Genomic DNA, 22,201 nt, shown 5'->3' on the forward strand with positions numbered 1-22,201 from the left:
TGTCCGCATCTGTTGCTGCGTTCCGTGGTCTGCAAAAAAAATATAACCTGTCCTATTCTTGTCTTTTGCAGACAAGAATAGGCAGTTATATCAATGACTGTCCGTGCCGTTCAGCAAATTGCGGAAATGACACGGACGCAATTTGCGGACCGCAAAAACACACAACGGTTGTGCGCATGAGGCCTAAGGCGGGTAATGACAGCCGGGGAGAGGGACTGGAGAAGGTGTGAGGGGATAGGATCACTGCTACATGTGGGGGGTCGAGAAGCAGAGAGAAGCCTAAAGACTTCTTCATCTGTTATAGCGTCAACAGAGGAGGTCGAGCACATGGAAGTGTGGGAGGGAGGAGGATCGAAACTGGTTGGGACTGGGAAATTATTTCCTGCCGGATGTAACCGATCTTGTCTCTGAAGTAGGTGGCCAGATCATCAGTGCAGGTCATATCTTCTCTTCATGATGCAGCGCTGTCTTCTAGAACACCACAAGCTCTCACCCCTGCGTCTCACACAGAGCAGAACCCAACAAATCCATCCCCAGCCCCGACACAAACCAAACAGAAAAGCTGAGGCTTCCAGAGTCCAGAACGAAGCCGGAAGAAATCCCACCCAAAGAAGACTTCATGGCCTCCAGAGAAGCAGCTTCATGTCCGCTCTCACCTCCTCACAGCAGGACTTCTTCACTTCTATTACGTCGTCTCTGTCCCACAACCCCAAATAATTATTTCATACCTTTACCTCCCTCTGCCCCCCGTACTCCGTCTGACACCCCTCATCTCAGCTGAGGACTATGCCTCTTATCTCTAAACCATCGGCAGCGTTAGATGAAGCTCGGAGCCGCCGTCCTCTCAGCCTCTCTACGTTACTACTCGCTGCTCTTCCCACATAACCTGCTTTACCGCTGTCACTGAGGACAACCTTCCCGCCTTCTGCCCATCCCCCGTCACACTAATCACCGCTTTACCTCCCCGAGCCGGTCCTGCCTCCGATCACAATCCATTTCCGTTGTTCTCCAGCGACTAAAATCTCTTCTGTGAAATTCAGCCAATGATACAAGACTGAAACAAGGGAACTTATCTCCTGTCCACTGATTGTGGGGTCCGTCCGCTGGGGGCCCCTGCCAGTCAGGAGAACGGGGCCCATGTTCCCCCATTGGAGCAGCAGACAAGCTCAGATCAACTACAGAGACAATCCCCAGCGATAAGACACAGCGCGGCCATTTATGTGCTAACACTAGGAATAACAGAAGAGAAGCTTATTCCTCCTTTTCCCCCACAGCGGAAATCCTACATCTGCCCCGACATAAGGTATCGCTGACATCATTTCTAATAACTGATATGGAGAAAAGGGACAGAGTTACCCCTAAACATCTCCTGAGCACACACAGAGCCCTGATACCAGCAGATTACATCGCCGGCTCTGCTACATGGACATGACAGAGACTCCGCTGTAGTAACTGAACATTACACATACACAGCTCTGCTACATGTACATGACAGAGACTCCGCTGTAGTAACTGAACATTACACATACACAGCTCTGCTACATGGACATGACAGAGACTCCGCTGTAGTAACTGAACATTACACACACACAGCTCTGCTACATGGACATGACAAAGACTCAGCTGTAGTAACTGACCATTACACATACACAGCTCTGCTACATGGACATGACAGAGACTCCGCTGTAGTAACTGAACATTACACATACACAGCTCTGGTACATGGACATGACAAAGACTCAGCTGTAGTAACTGAACATTACACATACACAGCTCTGCTACATGGACATGACAGAGACTCAGCTGTAGTAACTGAACATTACACATACACAGCTCTGCTACATGGACATGACAGAGACTCCGCTGTAGTAACTGAACATCACACATACACAGGTCTGCTACATGGACATGACAAAGACTCCGCTGTAGTAACTGAACATTACACATACACAGCTCTGCTACATGGACATGACAGAGACTCCGCTGTAGTAACTGAACATTACACATACACAGCTCTGCTACATGGACATGACAGAGACTCCGCTGTAGTAACTGAACATTACACATACACAGCTCTGCTACATGGACATGACAGAGACTCCGCTGTAGTAACTGAACATTACACATACACAGCTCTGCTACATGGACATGACAGAGACTCAGCTGTAGTAACTGAACATTACACATACAGAGCTCTGCTACATGGACATGACAGAGACTCCGCTGTAGTAACTGAACATTACACATACACAGCTCTGCTACATGGACATGACAGAGACTCCGCTGTAGTAACTGAACATTACACATACACAGCTCTGCTACATGGACATGACAAAGACTCAGCTGTAGTAACTGCACATTACACATACACAGCTCTGCTACATGGACATGACAAAGACTCAGCTGTAGTAACTGAACATTACACATACACAGCTCTGCTACATGGACATGACAGAGACTCCGCTGTAGTAACTGAACATTACACATACACAGCTCTGCTACATGGACATGACAGAGACTCCGCTGTAGTAACTGCACATTACACATACACAGCTCTGCTACATGGACATGACAAAGACTCAGCTGTAGTAACTGCACATTACACATACACAGCTCTGCTACATGGACATGACAGAGACTCAGCTGTAGTAACTGAACATTACACATACACAGCTCTGCTACATGGACATGACAGAGACTCAGCTGTAGTAACTGCACATTACACATACACAGCTCTGCTACATGGACATGACAGAGACTCAGCTGTAGTAACTGAACATTACACATACACAGCTCTGCTACATGGACATGACAAAGACTCCGCTGTAATAACTGAATATTACACATACACAGCTCTGCTACATGGACATGACAGAGACTCAGCTGTAGTAACTGAACATTACACATACACAGCTCTGCTACATGGACATGACAGAGACTCAGCTGTAGTAACTGAACATTACACATACACAGCTCTGCTGCACACACTGATAGAAATCTTTAGAGGCATATTACACATAAACAGCTTGGTTGTATGCACATACAGCTCAACTACCCAGACATTTTACAGACATTACAGGATACAGCTCATCTACATAAACGTTACAGGCTTACAGCACTAACCCCTATAAATACTCAGCACAACCGCATAGAATATAAAATAGACAATCTTTATTGTTACAAAAACAAAGACTGTGTATTATCTTCCGAGGCTCCTAAACATCATAGGTCCTTTACTCAACCTGAAAATGAAAGGTTGAGTAACGTTAAGGACCTATGATATTTAAGTGCCTCGGAAGATAATATATAGTTTTTCGAAACGCACCCTGTGTTTAGGATACCGTCACCCCTCCGATATGTTTAGTCACATAACCAGAGCCCATAATGCTGTCAATATGGTCCCTATAGATGGAATTCTCACTTGTCCTACTGTTGCAATGATCTGTTACACTTTGGTTTTTGCACATTTGCGCTGGTTTCTGTTCGCACTTGGCTCATGATGGGCCGTATATAATATTTTTTGTCCAATATACGGTTTGTATGTATATACACTGTGAAGATGATGGTTTTTTATATGACTAATATTTACCTTTTGTTGTTCTTTGATAATGTTATGTGGATTAAGGGTTGTGCAATATCGTCGAGTTTAGGACCCGGCTGGTCCGATCATGTGACGTGGGGCGGGGTTCCTGCGGGCGGGCGGTGATGATGCACATGTCGCACATTGTATGCGGCGCATGCGTCAGGGTATTTGGCGGTTATTTGCTTTATCACATGTGTTCAGCGTTTACTCAATAAAATGGGTTTATAAGGCCAAGGAGCACAGTCCATGTTTATCCCCTGAGGAAGCGAAGGCGAAACGCGCGTTGGGGTCAGGACTATCTGGTCTGTATATACTGGGCAGCTCTCTCTCCTATGTTTACCCCTGTCTTAATGTACTTTACCATGATTTATCGCGGTTCTATCCCCTGGTACTTGTTAGGAGCTGTAAGGAGTTGTATGGACCTGCTACCATAGTCTTTACTCATTGCCATGTACAGACATGTCTTTTATTGATATGTTGTTTTTGTAACAATAAAGATTGTCTTTTTTATATTCTATGCGGCTGTGCTGAGTATTTATAGGGGTTTGCGGTTTCATTTTGACCTCACAGCCATTACGCTCTTTGGGCTAGTTTTTTCTATTGGTGTTGTGTAGGCTTACAGCTCTGCTACAGAGGCCCGTCGCTAACAGACAGGCAAAACAAGCAATTGCTTGGGGCCCCAAGCAGAGCCGGTGCTTGTTTTGCTTCCTTTAAGGCTGCAGCCGCCTAAGCGCTCTATAGAGAGCCTCAGGCGGCTGCCGCGCTCCTGGTTACCTCCCGAGCTGTGTTCGCTCTATGCTGTTGTTAATGTAGCGTGGCCGAGCTCTGTTCGGTCCGCGGTAGAGGAGCTTTTGTTTCCTGTACCCGGCCGGACTGACAGGAAGTGCTCAACATAGCAGTTCTTTTAATTTAAAAGCTGAGAAAGGGGTGGAACATGATATGGGCAGATCATCTGATAAGGCGGGTGGGGGGCAACAATTTTTATCTTGCCTAGGGCGGCAAAAATCCTTGCACCGGCCCTCGCTGTGCTGACTGCTGCTCTGTAGCGTGGCCGAGCGCTCCTCCTCTACCTCGTGGCTGTCACTCATTCCGGCCGGGTACCGCGCGGTACAGGAACAGGGGATTCCGGACTGACAGGAAGTGTACTGACAGGAAGTGTACACTGAGTGAGTGCTCACTTCCTTTTAGTCTGGCCGCGGCCGGGAACAGGAAACTGAATCCCCTGTTCCTGTACCGCGCGGTTCCCGGCCGGACTGAGTGACAGCCAGGAGGTAGAGGAGGAGAGCTCGGTAGAGGAGGTAGAGAAGGACACAGGTTTGTAAGAACTGAAAAATGTTAATGTGTGTGTTTTAAGTATGTTGGATTTAGTTATTGTGCACTTTTTTTTATGTATATTGGATTGTATGGTACAGTGGTGTTTTTTTGCAAATGTTCATTTGTTAAAAATGTTCAAATTTCATGCACATTAAATGCAACAGCAGTATTTGCACTGTAAACCTCCTTTATTTATATAAAGTGTGGGTGAACTTAAACTGTATGGCTATACTGTGGTTCCTGTAGGCTTTGCGTGCGTAAGGTGTGTATGTGGGGGGGCCTCCATGTCTATTTTGCTTGGGGCCCCCAAATCCCTTCAAATGGCCCTGCTGCTACATACAGGTCCTTCTAAAAAAATTAGCATATTGTGATAAAGTTCATTATTTTCTGTAATGTACTGATAAACATTAGACTTTCATATATTTTAGATTCATTACACACAACTAAAGTAGTTCAAGCCTTTTATTGTTTTAATATTGATGATTTTGGCATACAGCTCATGAAAATCCAAATTTCCTATCTAAAAAATTAGCATATTTCATCCGACCAATAAAAGAAAAGTGTTTTTAATACAAAAAAAGTCAACCTTCAAATAATTATGTTCAGTTCTGCGCTCAATACTTGGTCGGGAATCCTTTTGCAGAAATGACTGCTTCAATGCGGCGTGGCATGGAGGCCATCAGCCTGGGGCACTGCTGAGGTGTTATGGAGGCCCAGGAGGCTTCGATAGCGGCCTTAAGCTCATCCAGAGTGTTGGGTCTTGTGTCTCTCAACTTTCCCTTCCCAATATCCCACAGATTCTCTATGGGGTTCAGGTCAGGAGAGTTGGCAGGCCAATTGAGCACAGTAATACCATGGTCAGTAAACCATTTGCCAGTGGTTTTGGCGCTGTGAGCAGGTGCCAGGTCGTGCTGAAAAATGACATCTTCATCTCCATAAAGCTTTTCAGCAGATGGAAGCATGAAGTGCTCCAAAATCTCCTGATAGCTAGCTGCATTGACCCTGCCCTTGATAAAACACAGTGGACCAACACCAGCAGCTGACATGGCACCCCAGACCATCACTGACTGTGGGGACTTGACACTGGACTTCAGGCATTTTGGCATTTCCCTCTCCCCAGTCTTCCTCCTGACTCTGGCACCTTGATTTCCGAATGACATGCAAAATTTGCTTTCATCCGAAAAAAGTACTTTGGACCACTGAGCAACAGTCCAGTGCTGCTTCTCTGTAGCCCAGGTCAGGCGCTTCTGCCGCTGTTTCTGGTTCAAAAGTGGCTTGACCTGGGGAATGCGGCACCTGTAGCCCATTTCCTGCACACGCCTGTACACGGTGGCTCTGGATGTTTCTACTCCAGACTCAGTCCACTGCTTCCGCAGGTCCCCCAAGGTCTGGAATCGGTCCTTCTCCACAATCTTCCTCAGGGTCCGGTCACCTCTTCTCGTTGTGCAGCGTTTTCTGCCACACTTTTTCCTTCCCACAGACTTCCCACTGAGGTGCCTTGATACAGCACTCTGGGAACAGCCTATTCGTTCAGAAATGTCTTTCTGTGTCTTACCCTCTTGCTTGAGGGTGTCAATGATGGCCTTCTGGACAGCAGTCAGCTCGGCAGTCTTACCCATGATTGCGGTTTTGAGTAATGAACCAGGCTGGGAGTTTTTAAAAGCCTCAGGAATCTTTTGCAGGTGTTTAGAGTTAATTAGTTGATTCAGATGATTAGGTTAATAGCTCGTTTAGAGAACCTTTTCATGATATGCTAATTTTTTTAGATAGGAATTTTGGGTTTTCATGAGCTGTATGCCAAAATCATCAATATTAAAACAATAAAAGGCTTGAACTACTTCAGTTGGTGTGTAATGAATCTAAAATATATGAAAGTCTAATGTTTATCAGTACATTACAGAAAATAATGAACTTTATCACAATATGCTAATTTTTTTAGAAGGACCTGTACAGACTGGGATTCCACACAGCACAGCAGAGTCTCACACACAGAGCAGAGAACCCTGGTCATGTGATCTCCATGACTCCTCCCACACCTGATCACATGGTCATGACATCATCACAGGTCCTGTACCTTCTCCTGCAGCAGCATAACCTGACTCCTCCTACACCTGATCACATGGTCATGACATCATCACAGGTCCTGTACCTTCTCCTGCACCAGCATAACCTGACTCCTCCCACACCTGATCACATGGTCATGATATCACCACAGGTCCTGTACCTTCTCCTGCAGCACAGCCTGACTCCTCCCACACCTGATCACATGGTCATGACATCATCATAGGTCCTGTACCTTCTCCTGCACCAGCACAGCCTGACTCCTCCCACACCTGATCACATGGTCATGACATCATCACAGGTCCTGTACCTTCTCCTGCAGCACAGCCTGACTCCTCCCACACCTGATCACATGGTCATGACATCATCATAGGTCCTGTACCTTCTCCTGGAGCCCGACTCCTGCACATGGTGGTAGAAATTACAGCCCAGGAGGCTCCATAGTGAAGGGTTGTCAGAGGAGGACACGCCCGCCCCCAGGTAAGTGGAACACTCATCACATCCACACATATAAGGCTCCACAGCCACAGAGATACACAGCTCCATCCGTCCTTAAGGCCAAGTTCACACTGCAGTTATTTCCTTCAGTTATTGAGCCCAGACCAATAGAGAAGCCGACTCAGAGGCCACTCTGAAATGTGCACAGTTTTGCATTACTGGTGGGGGGTCAGAAAACCAGTCAGTATCTGGTGTGGCCACCATTTTCATAGAGTTGATCAGGCTGTTGATTGTGGCCTGTGGAATGTTGGTCCACTCCTCTTCAATAGCTGTGCAAAGTTGCAGAATATTGGCAGGAACTGGAACAGGCTGTTGTATACGCCGATCCAGAGCACCCCAAACATGCTGAATGGGTGACATGTCCGGTGAGTATGCTGGCCATGCAAGAACTGGGATGTTTTCAGCTTCCAGGAATTGTGTACTGATCCTTGCAATATGGGGCCGTGCATCATCATGCTGCAACATGAGGTGATGGTTGTAGATGAATGGCACAACAATGGGCCTCAGGATCTCGTCACGGTATCTCTGTGCATTCAAAACGCCATCAATAAAATGCACCTGTGTTCGTTGTCCATACGCCTGCCCATACCATAACCCCACCACCATCATGGGCCACTCGATCCACAGCCGCTCACCCACACACTGTCTGCCATCTGCCCTGAACAGTGAAAACTGGGACTCATCCGTGAACAGAACGCCTCTCCAATGTGCCAGACTCCATCAAATGTGAGCATTTGCCCACTCAAGTTGGTTACGACAACGAACTGAAGTTAGGTCCAGACCCTGATGAGGACGAGCATGCAAATGAGCTTCCCTGAGACGGTTTCTGACAGTTTGTGCAGAAATTCTTTGGTAATGCAAACCGATTGTTGGTGCAGCTGTCCGGGTGGCTGGTCTCAGATGATCATGGAGGTGAACATGCTGGATGTGGAGGTCCTGGGCTGGTCTGGTTACACGTGGTATGCGGTTGTGAGGTTGGTTGGATGTACTGCCAAATTCTCTGAAACGCTTTTGGAGACGGCTTATGGTAGATAAATGAAAATTCCTTGCACGTTCAACAGCTCTGGTAGATATTCCTGCAGTCATCATGCCAATTGCACTTTCCCTCAAACGTTGCGACATCTGTGGGATTGTGCTGTGTGATCAAACCACATTTCAGAGTGGTCTTTTATTGTGGACAATCTAAGGCACATCTGTGCAATATTCATGCTGTCTAATCGACCGATATTGATTTTTTTAGAGCCGATATCGAAACCGATAACCTGTGAACTTTCAGGCCGATAGCCGATAATTTATACCGATATTCTGTTCATTTTAGAAAAAACTAAAATTCCTACACAAAACTGCTGTTAAATGAAGAGATGCGCTCTCTCTCTCTCTCTCTCTCTCTCTCTCTCTCTCTCTCTGTGCTGCGGTGTCTTCTATTTCTATACCATACACCTTGGTAAGGTGTTTTTTCCGTTGGCACCCTATTTTTCCTATTAGGAGTGCTGCCCTGAATTATCATATATATATATATATATATATATATATATATATATATATATATATATAGCCTGTCCAAAAAAAAAGTCGCCCACCAGGATTTAACTAAGCAAATAGCTATGAGCCTCCTATTGGATAATTACTGCATGGGCGATTATCTTTCAGCTGGCAACAAGTTTTTTAACCCCAACTGGTGAAATGAGTTGCTTCTCATTTCTTAAACAACCATGTCGAAAGACACATCTTGTGGTCGTGGAAAAGATGTTAGTCTGTTTGAGAAGGGTCAAATCATTGGCATGCATCTAAGGAAATTGCATAAACTACTAAAATTGGGTTGAGAACTGTCCAACGCATTATTAAAAACTGGAAGGATAGTGGGGACTCATCGTATTCGAGGAAGAAATGTGGCTGGAAAAAAATCCTGAATGATCGTGATCGGCGATCACTTAAACGTTTGGTGAAATCAAATCAAAGAAAAACAACAGTAGAACTCAGGGCTATGTTCAATAGTGAAAGTAAGAGCATTTCCACACGCACAATGCGAAGGGAACTCAAGGGATTGGGACTGAACAGCTGTGTAGCCGTAAGAAAACCACTAATCAGTGAGGCAAGCCAGAAAAAAAGGCTTCAATTTGCTAGGAAGCATAAAGATTGGACTCTGGAGCAATGGAAGAAGGTGATGTGGTCTGAGGAGTCCACATTTACCCTGTTTCAGAGTGATGGGCGCATCAGGGTAAGAAGAGAGGCAGATGAAGTGATGCACCCATCATGCCTAGTGCCTACTGTACAAGCCTGTGGGGGCAGTGCTATGATCTGGGGTTGCTGCAGTTGGTCAGGTCTAGGTTCAGCAACAGTATGAGCTCCAAGAATGAGGTCAGCGGACTACCTGAACATACTGAATGACCAGGTTATTCCATCAATGGGTTTATTCTTCCCTGATGGCACGGGCATATTCCAAGATGACAATGCCACGATTCATCAGGCTCAAATTGTGAAAGAGTGGTTCAAGAAGCATGAGACATCATTTTCAAACATAGACTGGCCACCACAGAGTCCAGACCTTAACCCCATTGAAAATCTATTTTTGGACAGGCAGTGTGTGTGTATGTGTGTGTGTATATATATATATATATATCCATAACAAAAGGTCAGGCAGCACTCCTTAGTATGCAGCTGAAGCTGTAGCGGTGCCCGCAGTGATCCCTCGATCCAGGGAGTAGCAGACGCGGAACATGTGGCGCGAGCCTCCATACAAGTGAAGACGCCTTTCCCGATATTTCTCTCCATAACTTGCTCTGAGAAGGAGTGCCGCAGTTTTTTCTGTGTTATATATATATATATATATATATATATATATATATATATATATATAGATTAAATATTTATACTTTAATATTTTGGTGTTTTCTTTTTAACTTTTTTTTTATTATTTTTATTTAATAATTATTTCCCCTCTAGAACCAGTTTTTTTTTTTTTTTTTTTTTTTTTATCCCTTGTCCTATTCACCCTAATAGAGCTCTATTAGGGTGAATAGGACTTCACACTCTCCCTGCTGCCCTGTGTATAGTGCACACAGCAGCAAGGAGGTTACCATGGCAGCCAGGGCTTTAGTATCTTCCTGGCTGCCATGGTAACCGATCAAAGCCCCAGGCTTACACTGCTGGGGCTCCGATCAAAAACTGCCACTGCCACCAATGAAGAGGAGGGGAGGAGACCCTGTGGCCACTGCCACCAATGATTTTAATACTGGGGGGGGGGGGGGTTGGGGGGCGCACTGCACCACCAATGTTTTTAATACTGGGGGGTGGCCGCACTGCGCCACCAATGTTTTTAATACTGGGGTTGGTTGGGGGGAAGGGTGCACTGCGCCACCAATTAAGATAACCCATTAATTCAAATACAGCCGCACCCGACTTCTATGAAAGGTAGCTGCAATCCACAGCAGTTAACCCCTCAGGTGCAGCAGGGGTAAACTGCCGCGGATCAAAGCTACCTCTTATAGAGGTCGGGTGTGGCTATATGATTCACCCGCCTCCTGTATTTGAATTAATAACTGAATCATCTTCAATGGTGGTGAAGTGGCCACAGCCCCTCCCCTCCTCTTCTCTCTCCTCTCATTGGTGGCAGCGGCACAGAAGGGAGGGAGAGACTGCTTCCTGCTCCCCTGTGCTGCTGAGGGAACATGGATCGCTCTGACAGCAGCGTGATCCATGTTCGCAATTCGTTATCGGCATATCTGCAAGGTTAGATGCCGATAACTTTGAAAATTCTGAATATCGGCCGATAATATCAGTATATCCGATAATCGGTCGATCCCTGCTGTCTAATCAGCACTTTGATATGCCACACCTGTGAGGTGGGATGGATTATCTCGGCAAAGGAGAAATGCTCACTAACACAGATTTAGACAGATTTGTGAACAATATTTGAGAGTAATGGGTCTTTTGTGTGTGTAGAAAATGTTTCAGATCTTTGAGTTCAGCTCATGCAAAATGGGAGCAAAACCGAAAGCGTTGCACTTATATTTTTGTTCAGTGTAGAAGACATATCCAGGAGATCTGAGACGTGGACTGGAGCAGGGGGCGTTATATAGAAGACATGTCCAGGAGATCTCAGAGACGTGGACTGGAGCAGGGGGCGGTATATAGAAGACATATCCAGGAGATCTCAGAGACGTGGACTGGAGGAGGGGACGTTATATAGAAGACATATCCAGGAGATCTCAGAGACGTGGACTGGAACAGAGGAGGTTAAATAGAAGACATATCCAGGAGATCTCAGAGACGTGGACTGGAGCAGGGGGGTGTTATATAGAAGACATATCCAGGAGATCTCAGAGACGTGGACTGGAGCAGGGGGGTGTTATATAGAAGACATATCCAGGAGATCTCAGAGACGTGGACTGGAGGAGGGGACGTTATATAGAAGACATATCCAGGAGATCTCAGAGACGTGGACTGGAACAGAGGAGGTTAAATAGAAGACATATCCAGGAGATCTCAGAGACATGGACTGGAGGAGGGGGCGTTATATAGAAGACATATCCAGGAGATCTCAGAGACGTGGACTGGAGGAGGGGAAGTTATATAGAAGACATATCCAGGAGATCTCAGAGATGTGGACTGGAGGAGGCGTTATATAGAAGACATATCCAGGAGATCTCAGAGACGTGGACTGGAGGAGGGGAAGTTTTATAGAAGACAGATCCAGGAGATCTCAGAGACGTGGACTGGAGCAAGAGACGTTATATAGAAGACATATCCAGGAGATCTCTGAGACGTGGACTGGAGCAGGGGGCGTTATATAGAAGACATATCCAGGAGATCTCTGAGACGTGGACTGGAACAGGGGATGTTTTATAGTTACATAGTTGATATGGTTGAAAAAATACATAACTCCATTAAGTTCAACCACGGGGTAGGTGGGGACGCAAATCCCAGAAGGAAGTGAGACTCAGATTTCTACACGTTTTCATAAGCATTAAAGGGGTATTCCCATCTTGCTATTTCATCCTCACCTGCAGCCAGCTCTGCTGTTCACTTCCTGGTTTCCTGCTTCTAAGGCTGGGCGGGCTTAGGCAGTTTGAGTGAAGGCCGGCCACGCCTCTTTAAGACTTCACACTGAGAACTCAGTCCTTGTGTGCTAGTTCATGTGGATAGTATGAGTCATCAGTCTCGCAGCCTGCAGTGTCTGTGTGGCCCCTCCTTCCTGCTGGGGAATTATCACCCGGAGAGCCATGATAGACAGTAACATGTGGCTGTCCTGTATTCTAATACAGTTTTACACACAGAACCTGTCTTATCTTTTACAAACCCATTCTGTGCAGCTAAACAATAATTCACTACTATACATTAGCCCACAAGCATGTGAGCCAGTAGCCATATGATCTGTGCTTTTGACGCCCATAAAACATGACTATCCCCCACTGACGCAGATTTTTATCCAATACAGCTCTACTACAGTTATATTTAAACCTTAGACATTTTATCTGTATAGATGCATATACAGCTCTGCTCTGTCTTCCCTGAATCTCTTCTCTTACAGCTCTGCTACATCTGTATTATTCACCAATATCAGCACTTTGTTGGAATCACTTCATATACAGCTCTGCTACATCTGTCTATTTCTCTCTCCCACCACCACTGTACCTGAACCTCCTCCTCTACAGCTCTGCTACACCATTCTTCCCTGAATCGCTTTATATACAACTCTGCTACATCTTTCTTTTCCTCCCCCACTAGCACTGTGGCTGAACTGATTTACATACAGCTCTGCTACATCTGTCTATTTCTCTCTCCCACCACCACTGTGCCTGAACCACCTCCTATACAGCTCTGCTCCACCAGTCTTCCCTGAATCACTTTATATACAGCCCTGCTACACCAGTCTTCCCTGAATCACTTTATATACAGCTCTGCTACACCAGTCTTCCCTGAATCACTTTATATACAGCCCTGCTACACCACTCTTCCCTAAATGGCTTTATATACATCTCTGCTACATCTGTCTTTTCCTCCCACACTAGTACTGTGGCTGAACTGATTCACATACAGCTTTGCTACATCTGTCTATTTCTCTCTCCCACCACCACTGTGCCTGAACCGCCTCCTATACAGCTCTGCTACACCAGTCTTCCCTGAATCGCTTTATATACAGCTCTGCCACATCTGTCTTTTCCTCCCCCAGTAGCACTGTGGCTGAACTGATTGACATACAGCTCTGCTACATCTGTCTTTCTCTCCACTACCAGCACTGTGTTTGAATTACTTCATATACAGCTCTGCTACACCTGTCTTCCCTGAACCACTTTATATAGAGCTCAGCTACATCTGTAGTCTGTGCACCCTGCATCACGGACCCATTCACTTCAATGGGTCCGCGATCCAGGAGATGTGTTGCTGAAGCACTGAGCGAAACCCCACGGAAGCGCCTCAGAGAGCTTCTGTGGTGTTTCTGTGCTTGCACTACTTTTTTGCGGAACAGATGGATCACGGACCCATTCAAGTGAATGGGTCTGGGATCCGTCTACGTCAGCCGCACGAATGTTGCCCGTGCATTGGGTACCACAAATTGCCGTCCCTAATGCATGGAACGGCCAACACACATTCATGTAGATGAGCCCTAACGGAGACATGGCGGGGCATTTATCCGTGTAGAGAAAGCAGAAGAAGGGAATGGGAAATTCTTGCTTTGTAAAGTCTCAAGTACACTCTTTGTGCCGCCATATGGTTTTATATTGCGCCATAATTCAGAAGTATTCTCTCCTAGAACAGTCCAAAATGCAAGGCATGCAGAGGTAGTGTATAGCCCCATAGACTTCTATTGGAGTTCTGTTCTCTGTGTGCTGCCATATGGTGCCATTATATGGCACTATGATACAGAAGTGCAAATATAGGACACTTCTACCCAGCAGTATTCTCCCCTAGAACATGTCACAATGAAAGCAGAGGCATGTGGAGGTGCAGTGTGGCCCTGTTGACTTCTCTTGGGGCCAAATTACTATTTCATACAACTTGCAGCTTGTGTGGGGCAGTTGTTCATCAGCCCATGCTAATGTCAGGAAGCGCAGAGCAGGGGGCACCTTATCAGAGAAGCAGTGGGACCAGCTGTTATGTGACCTGACAAGGGGCAGAGCACAATAGCGAGGTCTGCTCAGTGAGAGCTGGAGGACGCGGAGCACAATAGCGAGGTCTGCTCAGTGAGAGCTGGAGGACGCTGAGCACAATAGCAGGTCTGCTCAGTGACAGAGCAGGAGGACGCTGAGCACAATAGCGAGGTCTGCTCAGTGAGAGCTGGAGGACGCTGAGCACAATAGCGAGGTCTGCTCAGTGACAGAGCAGGAGGACGCTGAGCACAATAGCGAGGTCTGCTCAGTGACAGAGCAGGAGGACGCTGAGCACAATAGCGAGGTCTGCTCAGTGAGAGCTGGAGGACGCTGAGCACAATAGCGAGGTCTGCTCAGTGAGAGCTGGAGGACGCGGAGCACAATAGCGAGGTCTGCTCAGTGACAGAGCAGGAGGACGCTGAGCACAATAGCGAGGTCTGCTCAGTGACAGAGCAGGAGGACGCTGAGCACAATAGCGAGGTCTGCTCAGTGAGAGCTGGAGGACGCTGAGCACAATAGCGAGGTCTGCTCAGTGACAGAGCAGGAGGACGCTGAGCACAATAGCGAGGTCTGCTCAGTGACAGAGCAGGAGGACGCTGAGCACAATAGCGAGGTCTGCTCAGTGACAGAGCTGGAGGACGCTGAGCACAATAGCGAGGTCTGCTCAGTGACAGAGCAGGAGGACGCTGAGCACAATAGCGAGGTCTGCTCAGTGACAGAGCAGGAGGACGCTGAGCACAATAGCGAGGTCTGCTCAGTGAGAGCTGGAGGACGCGGAGCACAATAGCGAGGTCTGCTCAGTGACAGAGCAGGAGGACGCTGAGCACAATAGCGAGGTCTGCTCAGTGACAGAGCAGGAGGACGCTGAGCACAATAGCGAGGTCTGCTCAGTGAGAGCTGGAGGACGCTGAGCACAATAGCGAGGTCTGCTCAGTGAGAGCTGGAGGACGCTGAGCACATTCTGTCACTACCCGGCAGAGCAGAGTGTAATCGGACACCGCTCCAGCGCCTCCTCCCTCTCTCCCAAGTCTGCACTGCAAACAGAGCATGCGCGGCTATGTGTCAGAAGCAGCAGAAGGAAATGAACGGCCAGCTGTGCGCGTTCATGAAAGAGAGGAGAGGCCGGCCACTGGATCGATGTGGTTACTCTGCGCAGGCGCGGCCCCTGCATTCGGCAGGCGAGAGGTGGCCGTAACTAGGGGAGACACATGACAACACTGAGGTAGGAGGGGAAGGATTTTATCAAAAAAGGGAGGGAATTGGCTAATACATTATATTTACAAAAATGATCATTTTCATATCAATACCAGATTAAACAGTGATCATTGAGATGGGAATACCCCTTTAATATAATTTACTTTTAAGAATTTATCTAAACCCTTTTTTAAACTGCCCACTGTTCCTGCTGTGACCACGTCCTGAGGAAGTCTATTCCACAGATTCACAGTTCTTACAGTAAAGAAGCTTTGATGCTTCTGGAGACTGAACTTTTCTTCTCCAGTCGGAGGCAGTGCTGCCTTGTCTTTTAAGGGCATTTTATATGGAACAGCTTTTCACCATACTTTTAGTATGGCCCATCTATATACTTGTACAAGTTAATCATGTCCCCCCTTAGACGTCTCTTCTCAAGACTAAACACATTCAATTATTTTAATCTTTCTTCATAACTAAGACCCTACATGCCCCTTATCAGTTTAGTCGCTCTCCTTTGTACTCTCTCCAGCTCCAGGGCATCTTTTCTATGGACTGGTGCCCACTGCCCAGAACTGAACTGCATATTCCAGATGAGGCCGCACCAACGCTTTGTAAAGTGGTAATATTACATCCCTGCACGGCGAGTCCATGCCTCGTTTAATGCATGACAATATCCTGGGTCTTAGAAGCAGCTGATTGACATTGTATACTATAATTTAATCTACCATTCACAAGTACACACAAATCGTTCTCTATAAGTGACTCTCCCAGTGTTACATCACCTAGGACATATGAAGCACAGAGATTATTACTACCAAGATGCATAACTTTACATTTGTCCACATTGAACCTCATTTGCCAAGTTGATGCCCAATCACTGAGAGTGTTTAAGTCAGATTGTAGTTTGTGGACATCTTCCATAGACTGTACAGTTCTACATAGCTTAGCGCAGTGATGGCGAACCTATGGCACGGGTGCCAGAGGCGGCACTCAGAGCCCTCTCTGTGGGCACCCACAGCCTGGAAAAAGTCTATGGTGTACCAATATGCCTTAGACTTTTGCTACCATTAATCAGCGCAAGGGGTACTATGAACAGCACAGGCAGCGCACTGAATTAGGCGGCTATTATAGCGATGAAGTACATGGAAGATATAATTCATTCATATATAGTTACATTGCCGTGTTGGCACTTTGCGATAAAAAAGTGGGTTTTGGGTTGCAGTTTGGGCACTCGGTCTCTAAAAGGTTCACCATCACTGGCTTAGCGTCATCTGCAAAAATAGAAATAGTGCTATTAATCCCGTCCTCAATATCATTAATAAATAAATTAAATTAAATAATAGGAGGACCCAGCACTGAACCTTGGGGTACACCACTTATAACCTGGGACCATTCTGAATAGGAATCATTGACCACAACTCTCTGGACACGTTCCTTCAGCCAGTTTTCAATACAATTACAAACTATACATTCCAAGCCAATAGACCTTACTTTACTTATTGTCTATGAGGGACAGTATCAAAAGCCTTTGCAAAGTCCTAGAAACACTACATCCACAGAAGCCCCTCTGTCCAGGCTATTACTCACCTCACTACATCCACAGCCGCCCTTCTGTCCAGGCTACTACTCACCTCCTCATAAAAACAAATCAGGTTGGTTATTACTTATAATATTATTTACAGTCACATACTTCTGTATATAGACCCTTAAAAGTCCTTGAAACATTTTTCCCACAACAGAAGTTAAACTAACTGGTCTATAATTACCTGTGAAGGACCTATATCCCCTTTTTTTTAATATATGGGCACCACATTTGCCTTGCGCCAATCACTTGGCACTGTACAAGTACCTAGAGAATCTTTAAAAATTATAAACAGGGGCACAGCATTGACTGAACTGATCTCTTTAAGTACTCTTGGGTGTAATCCATCTGGACCCGGAGCCTTCTAGAGTTAGCCAATTGAGTATGTTACTGGATGTACTAACAGCCCCACATATATCAGCTCCTTTCTCTTCTTTTGTGTATATAGAGCTAAAAAAAAACATTTAGTAACTCTGCCTTTTCCTTATCTTCAGTGACTACCCCCCTTTACCATTAATTAGGGGTCTACCTGCTCGGACATTATTTTTTTTTAGCATTTATATATTTAAAGAATTTTTGGGAATTTGTTTTGTTCTCTTTTCACCTGCTGTTTGTTTTGTATTTTTGCTAATTTTATCTCCGTTTTACAGATTTTATTAAGCCCTTTGTAATCTTCAAACACTACAGCTGACCCCTCAGATTAGTATTTTTTAAATGCCCTGTTTTTTTTTTTTTATTGCATTTTTTTTACAGTAGCTGTAAGCCATGGGGGGGGGGGGGGGGGGGTAATTTTAGCTGTTTATGCTTGTTACCTAAAGGAATAACTTTTTAGTGTAATTACTCAATGTGGATTTGAAGCTCTCCCATTTGTCCTCAGTATTATTATGTGACAGTAGCTGCTCCCAGTCTATGCCCTGAAATGCTTCCTTCAACCCAGGGAAATTAGCCTTTTTAAAATTCAGTGTCTTTGCTCTGCCTGACAGAGTTCGCTTCTTATAGTGTAGGGGGAATATAATTATATTGTGGTCACTATTACCCAGTGTTTCTCGAACAGTCACATTTCCAAAAAGCTCTGCGTCATTAGAAATTACCAGATCCAACAGAGCATTGCCCCTAGTGGGAGCTTCTACAAGCTGGCCCATAAAGTGGTCCTGCAGCAAGTTGAGGAATCTTCTCCCCTTTGCGGTTGAGGCAGAACCATGACCCCAGTCAATGTCTGGGAAGTTAAAATCTCCCATTATGACCACTGTACCAGCCTGTGCCGCCCGCTCTATTTGGTTTTGCAGTTGGTTTTTATCTCCTCTGTGTTGTTAGGGGGTCTATAGATTACACCAAGTATTATTTTTTCAGTGTTTATATTCCTTTTGAACTTCCACCCATAAGGTTTCCACATCCTCACCATCTAGACCCACAATTGCCACTTTCACACTTGTCTTCAGATCACTCCTCACATACAGGCACACACCACCACCTTTTCTATTGACCCGGTCTTTCCTAAATAGTGTAAAACCCTCAATATTAACAGCCCAGTCACGTGAAGAGTCCAACCATGTCTCAGCCACACCAACTACATCTATGTGTTCTTCTAGTACCACAGCCTTCAACTCCCCCATTTTGCTAGCTAGACTTCTGGCATTTGTGAAAATACATTTTAAATTACTATTACCTGTAAAGTGAATACCTGGAATTTTTTGGTTACTTTGGTTGATATTTGTATGTAACAGGGTCTTGTTACCAGCAGCTCTATTTTTCATCGGTGTATACTTCTGCCCAGTCTTCTCCCTACTTTCCTCACTAACCTCAGCCCCCACTAAATCCCCACTCTATCTACATTATCTACCCACTTATTAGTATGACCCCCCCTCCCCCAGATCCTAGTTTAAAAGCTCCTCCAGCCGTCTAACCATTTTTTTCCCCCCAGGGCAGTTGCACCCTCCCCATTAAGGTGCATCCATACTGTAGAGTCTGTAATGACAGAGAAGTCGGCCCAGTTCTCCATGAACCCAAACCCTTCCTTCCTGCACCAGCTTCTGAGCCATTTATTTAAGTCTACTTTCACATTCGCGTTTTGGCTTTCCTTTTGTGAGATCCGTTCAGGGCTCTCACAAGCGGTCCAAAATGGATAAGTTTGTGTTCTGAATGGAAAAGGATCCACTCCGAATGCATCAGTTTGCATCAGTTCAGTCTCCATTCTGCTTTGGCGACAGGACACCAAAACGCTGCTTTTGGTGTCCGTCTGATGAAACTGAGTCAAACGGATCTGTCCTGGCACACAATGTAAGTCAATGGGGACGGATCCGTTTTCACTGACACATTCTGGTACAATAGAAAACGGATCCGTCCTCCATTGACTTTTGTCTTTGCTATGTTAAAGATAATACAAACAGATCCGTTCTGAATGGATGCAGACGGTTGGGTTATCTGAACGGATCCACACAAAACGTGAGTGTGAAAGTAGCCTTACTCCCTCTCTGGTGACGGTCGTGGCACTGGTAGTATTTCTGAAAACACTACCTTGGAGGTCCTGGACTTGAGCTTCTCTCCTAGTTCCCTAAAATAATTTTTTCAGAACCTTCCATCTCCCCCTGACTTTGTCATTGGTGCCAATGTGTACCATGACTGCCGGGTCTTCCCCAGCCCCACCGAGCAATCTGTTAATCTTATCCACCATATGCCGAACCCGAGCACCCAGAAGACAACACTCTGTTTGTTATTCACAGTCTCTGCGACAGATGACCCTGTCTGTCCTCCTAATAATAGAGTCCTCTACCACCAGCATCTGTCTGACCTTTGCTGCACTCCTTTTCCCATTCTTCCTGCTCCCTAAGAGTGCCCCCATTAGTAGAAGAGCCCTCCAGTATTAATAATGCCCTCACATAGCCCCCAGTACTTATACTGCCCCCTACTGTTATAATGCTCTCCCTGAAGTGCCCCCAGTAGTTATATTCCTCCCTTTAGTGTCCTTTAGAAATTATAATTCCTCAGCCTCTCCAATATACAGACCCATGTAAATATCACCCCCACCCGCCTCCAACGTGCAATCTCATGTAAACAACATCACCCCTCAACATTCAGTCCCATGTAAATAACATCACCTTGCCCCAGCCACCTTCAACATTCAGTCCCATGTAAATAGCATCACTCTGCCCCTCTCCAACATGCAGTAAATAACATCCCTCCCTTCAGCCCTAACAAACAGTACCAGTTAAATAACCACATCCCCCTCTTTTACTCATTACTCTGGCTCCCCCACCAAATTTTTACTTTCACCTACCTCTCTTCATGTAGCAGACCTCGCCACAGCTTCTTCCCCAGGACTTCTCTTCATTGCAGAGCATCATCTTCTCCTGCACTTGTCACATGATGGTGACATCATTGCAGGTCCTCAACCACTCCCTTCAGCACTGATCACATGGACTGTGATGTCATCACAGGTTTTTCAGCTCTTCCAATGCATTAGATTCAATTGTATTGCCGTTTAGTTGTATGTATCTGGCAGGCAGTACAGGCAGGACCTGAGACAAAACATCTGTAGCCCAGGCCCCGAATGTTTTAATCTAGAAACGCCTCTGCCCCTGCCTTTCTGTAAGTTAGATTTACTCCTCCTCTTTTCTGTGAGGTCCGGAGCTGAAAACATAGTGTGAAGAAAGGAAATGGACATCACAGCATTCTAGTGATGGAATATTTCACAGAAGTGATATCTTTCCTGCTTCTTAGTGAAATGCATCTATCTGTGCAGCTGAAACAGGGAATAATATGTCTGAAAAATACATTAGAGAAGCCCAATAAAGAAGCACAGCAATTATACAAACTTTATTGGAAACATTCTACATTTTTGCAAACCAGCACCTGGATCTGAATACTTTCATATTAGCATGTCATTAAAAATTTTGTGTAACCTTATACGTATGTATCTGTATAAGCACCACCTGCTGATTTGTTCGGGGGTGTTGGGAGTTGGACCTCTACATTGAGCTCATATTGAAGACCTATCCTGAGTACATGCCGGAGAAATGCTTTAAGGACCGCTGTATTTCGTCATGTCGCTTGTTATAAATAAATCTATTAAACTGCAATATCTGTGTGGTCGTGAGGAGCTGCCACAAACCAAATCTGCCAACCCAATGTCTGTCTAGATAGAAATAATCTTTATGTATCACGAACATATTCCGCAGTGTTTTACAATTACCCTGATTGGACCTGTAGAATACTCCACTGCTCCAGCACTGAGGCTACTTCAGTCTGTTTACTGCAGTGACAATATTGGTTGGAGCTCTGATGGCGGTATGTATATCACCTGACCATTGAGGCCTATGATGGTCTACCGTGGTCACGTGCTGTGGCATCACTGATGACATCTTCTATTGGCTGTAGGGTCATGTGAAGGTGTGACATACCATGAAACTGCCTTGACCTCACACATGTTTCAATCCATATAAACACAACATCTATACTTTATTGTCTCCTCTTATTATCTCCAGTAATTGTATTTTACATGGGATTTTTATTAGGATTTTCCATCATCTCATCTTTCCATTCAGGTTCCTACAATATAGGATCTGCGCAGTTGAGATCTTCTATATAAGATCCTTCTTCTGATTGACCTCGCAAGGATGGACAGGGACAGGGACAAGATAGCGGAGAGTATAATAAATCTCACCCTAGAGATCCTCTTCCGGCTTACTGGAGAGGTGAGAGATTCTGATGATGTCACATTACATCATCTTATCTATGTTACTAACAGATGGACATGACTGGAGAGGTGAGGGACTCTGGAGATGTATGGAGTGATATTTATTACTGTGTCCCTTCGTAACCAGGACTACACAGTAGTGAAGAAGACCTCTAGTGAGCGCTGTCAGGCCCCTGTGTCTGAAG

At 45.6% G+C, this 22,201-nt stretch overlaps 1 long non-coding RNA gene across 1 annotated transcript; it reads left to right on the forward strand.

Moving 5' to 3' along the window:
• Positions 1–7,310: 7,310 nt before the first annotated feature.
• On the forward strand, positions 7,311–22,201 carry LOC122940496. The gene is made up of 3 exons (XR_006390320.1): positions 7,311–7,438; positions 21,865–22,014; positions 22,144–22,201. It is a non-coding gene; the product is annotated as an uncharacterized LOC122940496 (long non-coding RNA).

This window comes from Bufo gargarizans, chromosome 6, assembly GCF_014858855.1.
Source record: "Bufo gargarizans isolate SCDJY-AF-19 chromosome 6, ASM1485885v1, whole genome shotgun sequence".
Classification (NCBI taxonomy): Eukaryota; Metazoa; Chordata; class Amphibia; order Anura; family Bufonidae; genus Bufo; species Bufo gargarizans.